This window comes from Teleopsis dalmanni, chromosome 2 (assembly GCF_002237135.1).
Source record: "Teleopsis dalmanni isolate 2A chromosome 2, ASM223713v2, whole genome shotgun sequence".
NCBI classification, from domain to species: Eukaryota; Metazoa; Arthropoda; class Insecta; order Diptera; family Diopsidae; genus Teleopsis; species Teleopsis dalmanni.
The window spans coordinates 217482044-217488765 of record NC_051847.1 but is presented as its reverse complement, the minus strand read 5'-3'; the positions used below and the strand labels follow the sequence as shown (position 1 = coordinate 217488765).

Here is a 6722-nt window from a genome sequence, read left to right as displayed (position 1 = left end):
TGAGGAGATGAGGAGTTGAGGAGTTGAGCAGTTCGAAATACAAAGAGAGAAACGCCATAAACAAAAAAGGGCAAAGTTAATTTATTGACATTTTTATGAGGACATTACATAAAACACCAGGAATGTTCATATTTTATGATTTCAATTTACGATTTCAAGTAGCAAATAAAATCTTATTTTACATTCACCCAGTGTACGGGTCTCTACCAAAAATAGCAACAAACAAAAACAAAAAAATGTGGAAAATATTTTGCAATAAAATAATTGTAAAATCTAATGAAAGTAGCTGCAAATTTAAATTCACAAAGTACTTGTAAGGATATTCACGAAAAGGATTTGCCTACATATATCCAATAAAAAGCAAGGCTACAATGAAAGTGTAAGTATAATAATAAAACAGGGATTATGTAGATGAAAAATCTTGATGAATTTAGAACACAGCTCTTTTAACTAATCGCTTCTATATCAAACATAATATTGTTCTGTTGTTTAGATAGTTCTGCAGCGCTCAACATTATCTTTATAAATAGTACACTATCCTTATATATATAATTTTATTTTTGTGACTGTGAGAATTTTCGTGGTTTGAGCAATTTTTGGTTGTAAACATTGATGTTAATGACAAATACAGAAAGACCTGTAAGTCTTTTCAAAATTTTAACCGGTATTTAATATTGAAGTTAACACATGAGCATTCTGACAAATATAAAGTAAAATATATGTTAAGTTTATCTGCCCCGTGTCTTACAGAATCCGGAAATCAGAGCCAGCACTTTCCTGTGAATAAGGTTTGAAGTCCTATCACTTTAAATCTATGTATATTGATTGATATTGACAGTGATTGAACAATGGATTTATATCAATGAAGTAGAGAGCTATAGATTAGGAGAAAAACATTGGAAGAGATCAAAAGAAGTTTTGTGGTAGGAAGAATATCAGTAGAGTCAGTTGTCCTGACCGCTTCATAATATTTTTTTTCTAGTTTTATTTCATTTTAAGTGCTGTTGGCTCGCATTTTGATGTTTGCTCAACTCAAGTAAACTTAAGTCTAAGTTGCTTGCGAGGGTGAAGTTAAGAGGTCTGCCTTGTAATGGATATTAATTCTATTTGGTGAAGAAAAGCATATCCAGTGCGACAATCTCAACATATTAATTTTTTTCTTTAATATATGATGTTGTAGTGTTTACTAAACTGCTCTTACTCCTCTTTCAAGCCGGTGTATATAATCTATTACTTCAAAAATTTTAATTTTGCAAACAATGATACAAAGTAATAAAGTGACAACACACATCTTCTACCATGTCTGACCCATATTTAGTGCTATTAAGTAGCACTTTTGCGTATATCTAGTGGTTTAAGCTTGTTTTTTGTGCTATTAGCTTACAGTTTTGCTTATTATTGAAGCTGTTTTCATGTGTTCGTCTCCGTTATTTGCTGTTCTCGTTTTTCATGCTGTTAGTTAGCACTTGTATTTTCGCTTATTTTACTACTTCTATTCAGCTAACTGCTATATAGAGTTATTGCAGGTTAAAGTACATAAATTCACTTAACAATTAATAAAAATTTAATTTAATAGGCAAATTAATCTACAATAGCACATTTTCAATGTATGGCTCAACTAAAAACAATAGTCTATTTTTATATAGATAAACGAATCTTGTGACGTATTCACAAGAAATCCAGTGTCAATTTAAATAACATATAAATTTTTTTTTTTTTGTTATAATTTTTTATTTCTATTAGTTTAAGCTCTATAACTTTCACAACTTTTTCTATAACTATGATTTTCTATACCTTCCAATTATTCTTTACTCACTGGAACTCTACTAAGATTTTAGTTGACTACTTTAGAACCTCTAAAGTTTTAGTTCAATTATAGTAGTAGTTCAATTATTTCAATTATTCTTTCTTTACTGAACCGACGAAGCTTCTTCCTTGCAAAACGATCGGACTAATACAGTAGTTTGATATATATCACGGAGTTTTTACAATACCTCAAAGTATATTAAATTGTTATTTTTGTGTTGTATTTTTGTGTAATAACATTCGTATTATTATGATATGATCCAAACATCAAGTGTTATTATGATATGATCCAAACACCAAGTGACTCTATATATGATAATCGAACCTTTCCTAACAAAACTTAGTTAATTATTTTTAAAACATTTAAATCAATTCAAAAAAAAAAATGTATCATTTTGACTTTATTAAATATTAACTTTTTTCCTTTTTTATATTTTCAGCAAATTTCTAAGGACAACGAACGCACAATGAAGAGTGTCGTAAAGACATTGTCTCTGCGTGTTGTAATAGGATAACACTTGGAAAGATACTCAACGGGAAACACTTGACAGGACAGCATTTAAGTTGCTGGCGTGTGTGCATGTGAAAAGCTTTAAGAGCATGTTCAATCAAAGCATAAAACATAATAAACAACAAAAAAATATACAAGAAACTTGTATGGGAGAACATGCGAAAGGACGTTTACGGCATGCCAAAAAGTAAAAATAAAAACAGTTACAAATAAAATAAAATAATATAAAACAAAAAAAAAAGAATCCATAAAAAATGTTTTACATTTTTCAGTTGCTATGATAGCAACAACAACAATCACAACAATAACAACAAGAGCAACAAAAACTGAAACTAATTCACAACAAATGTTCCAGCAACGTCGATGGCAAAAAGTAGTTTAACATAAAAATAAAGTGTTGCCATATCAAATAGAACATCACATCCAATAACTATTATGTTTACTTAAATGTGGCAACAATGTGAATTGTGCAAAATTGTGTCTCCGGCATAAAAACTGTGTAACTGAAAACAAATTCTCTATAATAATATTAAAAAAAGAAAACCAAAATAAATATATAAATATATATACGTATAAAAAATTAAAAGATTTATATAAAACGATTTAAATGCATATATGGACAACATATTCACATATCAGGACTCGTTAAAAAACAAAAACAACTTTTTTCAAAACTTTATAAATGTCGAATTGTGTGTTTTCATATGAAAATGGCAACTTTGCAATTTTTGAAAACCAAAACAATTTCAATGCAAAACCAAAACAAAAATCAAAATTCAAATATTGCAACAACAACTTTAACAACAGCAACAGCAAGAGCAACAAAAACGAAACCAGTACCAACAACATCAACGACTACAACTGCTACTGTTACTACAATTGCAAGAAAAACTGCAATTACAATAACAGCGCCAATAAATCCTTTTCCTTTAGGAACAACAACAGTAATACCAACAAAAACAGCAAAAAAATTATCTACAATATCACCAGCAACAACGGAAACAATACCGACAACAACAACACCAAAAACAACAACAAAATTGAAACAAATTTTGGAACGTCGAACATGGTTGATTCATTGGCTCACCGAACATTGGAGCATACAACTTTTAATTGTTTCAATTGTGTTGGCAACACTATGCGGCCAAACTGGCTGCGACGAGTCTCAGGATTTTCAAAAGAACAGTAAGTGGATATTGATTGATTTTTTGTAGTTCTTTTTTGTTTTTCTCTATTGTCCTCAATGGATATTTCAGGATTTTTTTTATTGTATGTTATGTTTATGGGAATTATTGCTGTCAAAATTATAACTTAATAACTACAGTTTCTGTAATAAAAAAGTATACAAAAAGTGAGAAAAATTAAGGACAGTATATATTGAATGATGGATATTTTACAAAAGATACTAACAATATGAAGTAAGGAACAATCATAACATAGTTATTCCGGATACAGGGTCTGGAATAAAAAAACTATATGAGTGCGAAAAATTATAGATAGAAAATAATTAATGGTGAATATTTTACAAAAGATACTACCAATATGAAGTGAGGCACAACCTTAACTTCTCAAATTAAATTACCTTACAAAATTACTTCTACAATTAAGCTAACACAGATGATATCACAGACGATATTCATAAATTTTAAAGCCTCAATATTCAATTATGACGAGGAAGTTTAAAGTGCAATACTAAGTTTGTGGGTAGCAAAATATTTTTTGAATACTTAACCTAGCAATCCTTGCGATAAACTTATAAATACTTAAGCTTATTTAATAAGTTAACAAGCATTTACCAAAAATATTGTTTATTAAGCGACAACATAATGGAATACATTTTTTTAAGTTATAATTCTCATTCACTTTCATCACACCATCATAAATGTGCGGTTTCTTCGGTGCGTTATCCAGACAGCAATCATAGGGACTAAACCGTTGCTTTCTCCCCACCGTTACTGAAATAAAGTTTCACACTGTTCTTTGGGAGCAGTAGTGACAGTATTTTCAATTCATTCCTAAGAGGTGGTTTCAGTAGTTTAAAGTCTCACTTACATATTTACTGCTGTCCTTCTCTTCTAAGTGGAACATAGGTCCTCTCGGTTTCAGTCGTCTGGATACTAAAACGTGAACTTGACACCTGCTGCCATGACAGGGGGTGGGGATTTAGTTCCGTTGTGGTTTTGATTCATGTTTGTTATGAGTACATGTAAAGATTATTTAATGAGTGATTGATTCAAAGACTATAGTGACCAGCTTTCTTAGTGAATTCAAGAAAAGTTGTTTGTCCTCAACTACTTCCTGAGACGCTACGATGTTCAAAAAGTCAGTCAGATTAGCTAGTCACTTTCCCTTCTCTTTTTTCAACCGGACTTCGAACCGACTACTGCAAAGTCTCTCTTCATTTGTGATCTTTTGGTTCAGTAAAACAACTTTAAAATTTAATTCAGGAATTACAAAGAAATACATATGTGTCCATTTATTTAATTGGGTAAACATATCTATATATTGTATAGATGAAAAAAAAAAAATTTAATTTATATTATTTATTTATATAAATCAATTATTAAAGACTTAAAAATATTTCTCTAATACTTTTAAAAATGTTTTAATTTACCTCAACTTTTCAACTTTTATCTTCCAAACAAATTGCATCTTCTAAATTTATCTTGGTTACTTAACTCATGAGATATTTTAAGAGCATTTTATTTTTATTATCCTTTTATATAAATTTCATACAAAAATGTTACAAATTATTAAATTTGGACCTCTTCCTTAAATACACAATACATTGATTCGTTTGTAGTGGCACTTATAAACTTCATCGAGTATTGCACTTCATAACGAACTAAAAAGGTCCTTTAAATTGTTTTGTTGAAATGTTGGCATACTCCTTTCTAATATAATCAGCCTTAAATATACTTACTTGCATAATACGAATACTTAAGTTAAAAGTGGAAAATAGCAAAATATCTCAAGTTACAAACACAGCACATAACAGCCCAGCACCAGCACTTGTGTATTTCTCAGATATTTCACTTGAGAAAACGAACTCAATATTTGTTGTTAATGGCATAACGACAACTGTGAGGAAAAGAAATATCAAATCAAATGCAAAAAAGAAAGGATATGGGCTAAAAATAAAGTTCAAATACGTAAAACTAAAATTGTTTAGGAAGTTGAGGTCTTGTCTGTGAGCCAGCACAGTAATCATGTTACCAAGGGGTTAACTCCATAGACGAGCATAGTTCAGCATGCAAAAGGCTTTAGACCAGCACAGCAACACAGTGTTGCCACACAAAAAAAACTTCCAAGTATACTATATCCTTAAGTATGCTCGTATTCCCAGCGACAACTGTATATGCACGTATGTATGTAAGATTGTGAGTTTCTATCTTTGAATATATGTTTGAGTGAATATGACGAGAGTATATATATATATATATGTGTGAGTGTGTGTAGCGTACAAAGAGGACCATTACAAAATCAAAGCTTATCTACATAATTCGATTTTTGGCTAGAATAAATGTTTGTACACTTCAACCGAATACGACGGCAGAAATGATTTTTTTCATATGCCGAAACGACATATGAATGAAAATATATGTATGTACACATAATATCCTTTGAATGTACAGTATGTAACATTTTGTGCCATACTGTGCAGTAATACAATAAATCAGCTGTGAATAGTTTAACATTTCGTAGCGTTTAAGCACACAAGCAAAATTTAAGTTATTTTTTAACAAATATTTTTTTGTATACAATTTCGTTATGATAAAATTCTTTTTTTTAAATATTTGTTAAAAAGCAAACTGTTCCAATGTTTCAATAAATTTGCATATACGCAAATTATAATACCCAAAGCAGACATAAATTTTGCTACGAAGCACTTTTTTCATATGCTACGTACGGTACATGAGGTGCATGAGGCAAAAAGTATTTTTTAATGCTTGTCATTTCGGGTACATTTTATAACTCACCTGCTACATTATTTACTGGTAAATCCATGGACATTTATATTTAAAAATTCATTTATCAAAAATAAGTATTTGTAGTTTTTGTACAAATCCACATACTCGCGCACGTGTGAACAAGGCTATGTGGTGAGTGTGGCTGTGTGCACCAAAAAAAAGGGCACATGTCCCTTTGTGCTATGCTACTAAATCATTTTCAAATAAAATCCAACTTTTATGTTTTAATTTTGTTTTTATTGCTTTCGGCATTTGTTAGTTTATAATCATTTTTATACCATTTTTATTAAGCAGTGTTGTCAGTGATCGTAAAAATAATGGTTAGAGACCAATATGGACACTCTTTGTCTCAGTTTTCAATAAATATTCAGTAATTTAAATATGCATTAATCATACCTATACATAAATATTAAGTCACATGCATTTTATTTTAA

The 6722-nt window shown here is 29.9% G+C and overlaps 1 pseudogene; it reads right to left on the bottom strand.

Annotated features, from left to right (window-relative positions):
* Positions 1 to 6331, bottom strand: part of LOC119676745 — an 82201-nt pseudogene extending 75870 nt beyond the window's left edge.
* Between the last annotated feature and the right edge of the window lie 391 nt (positions 6332 to 6722).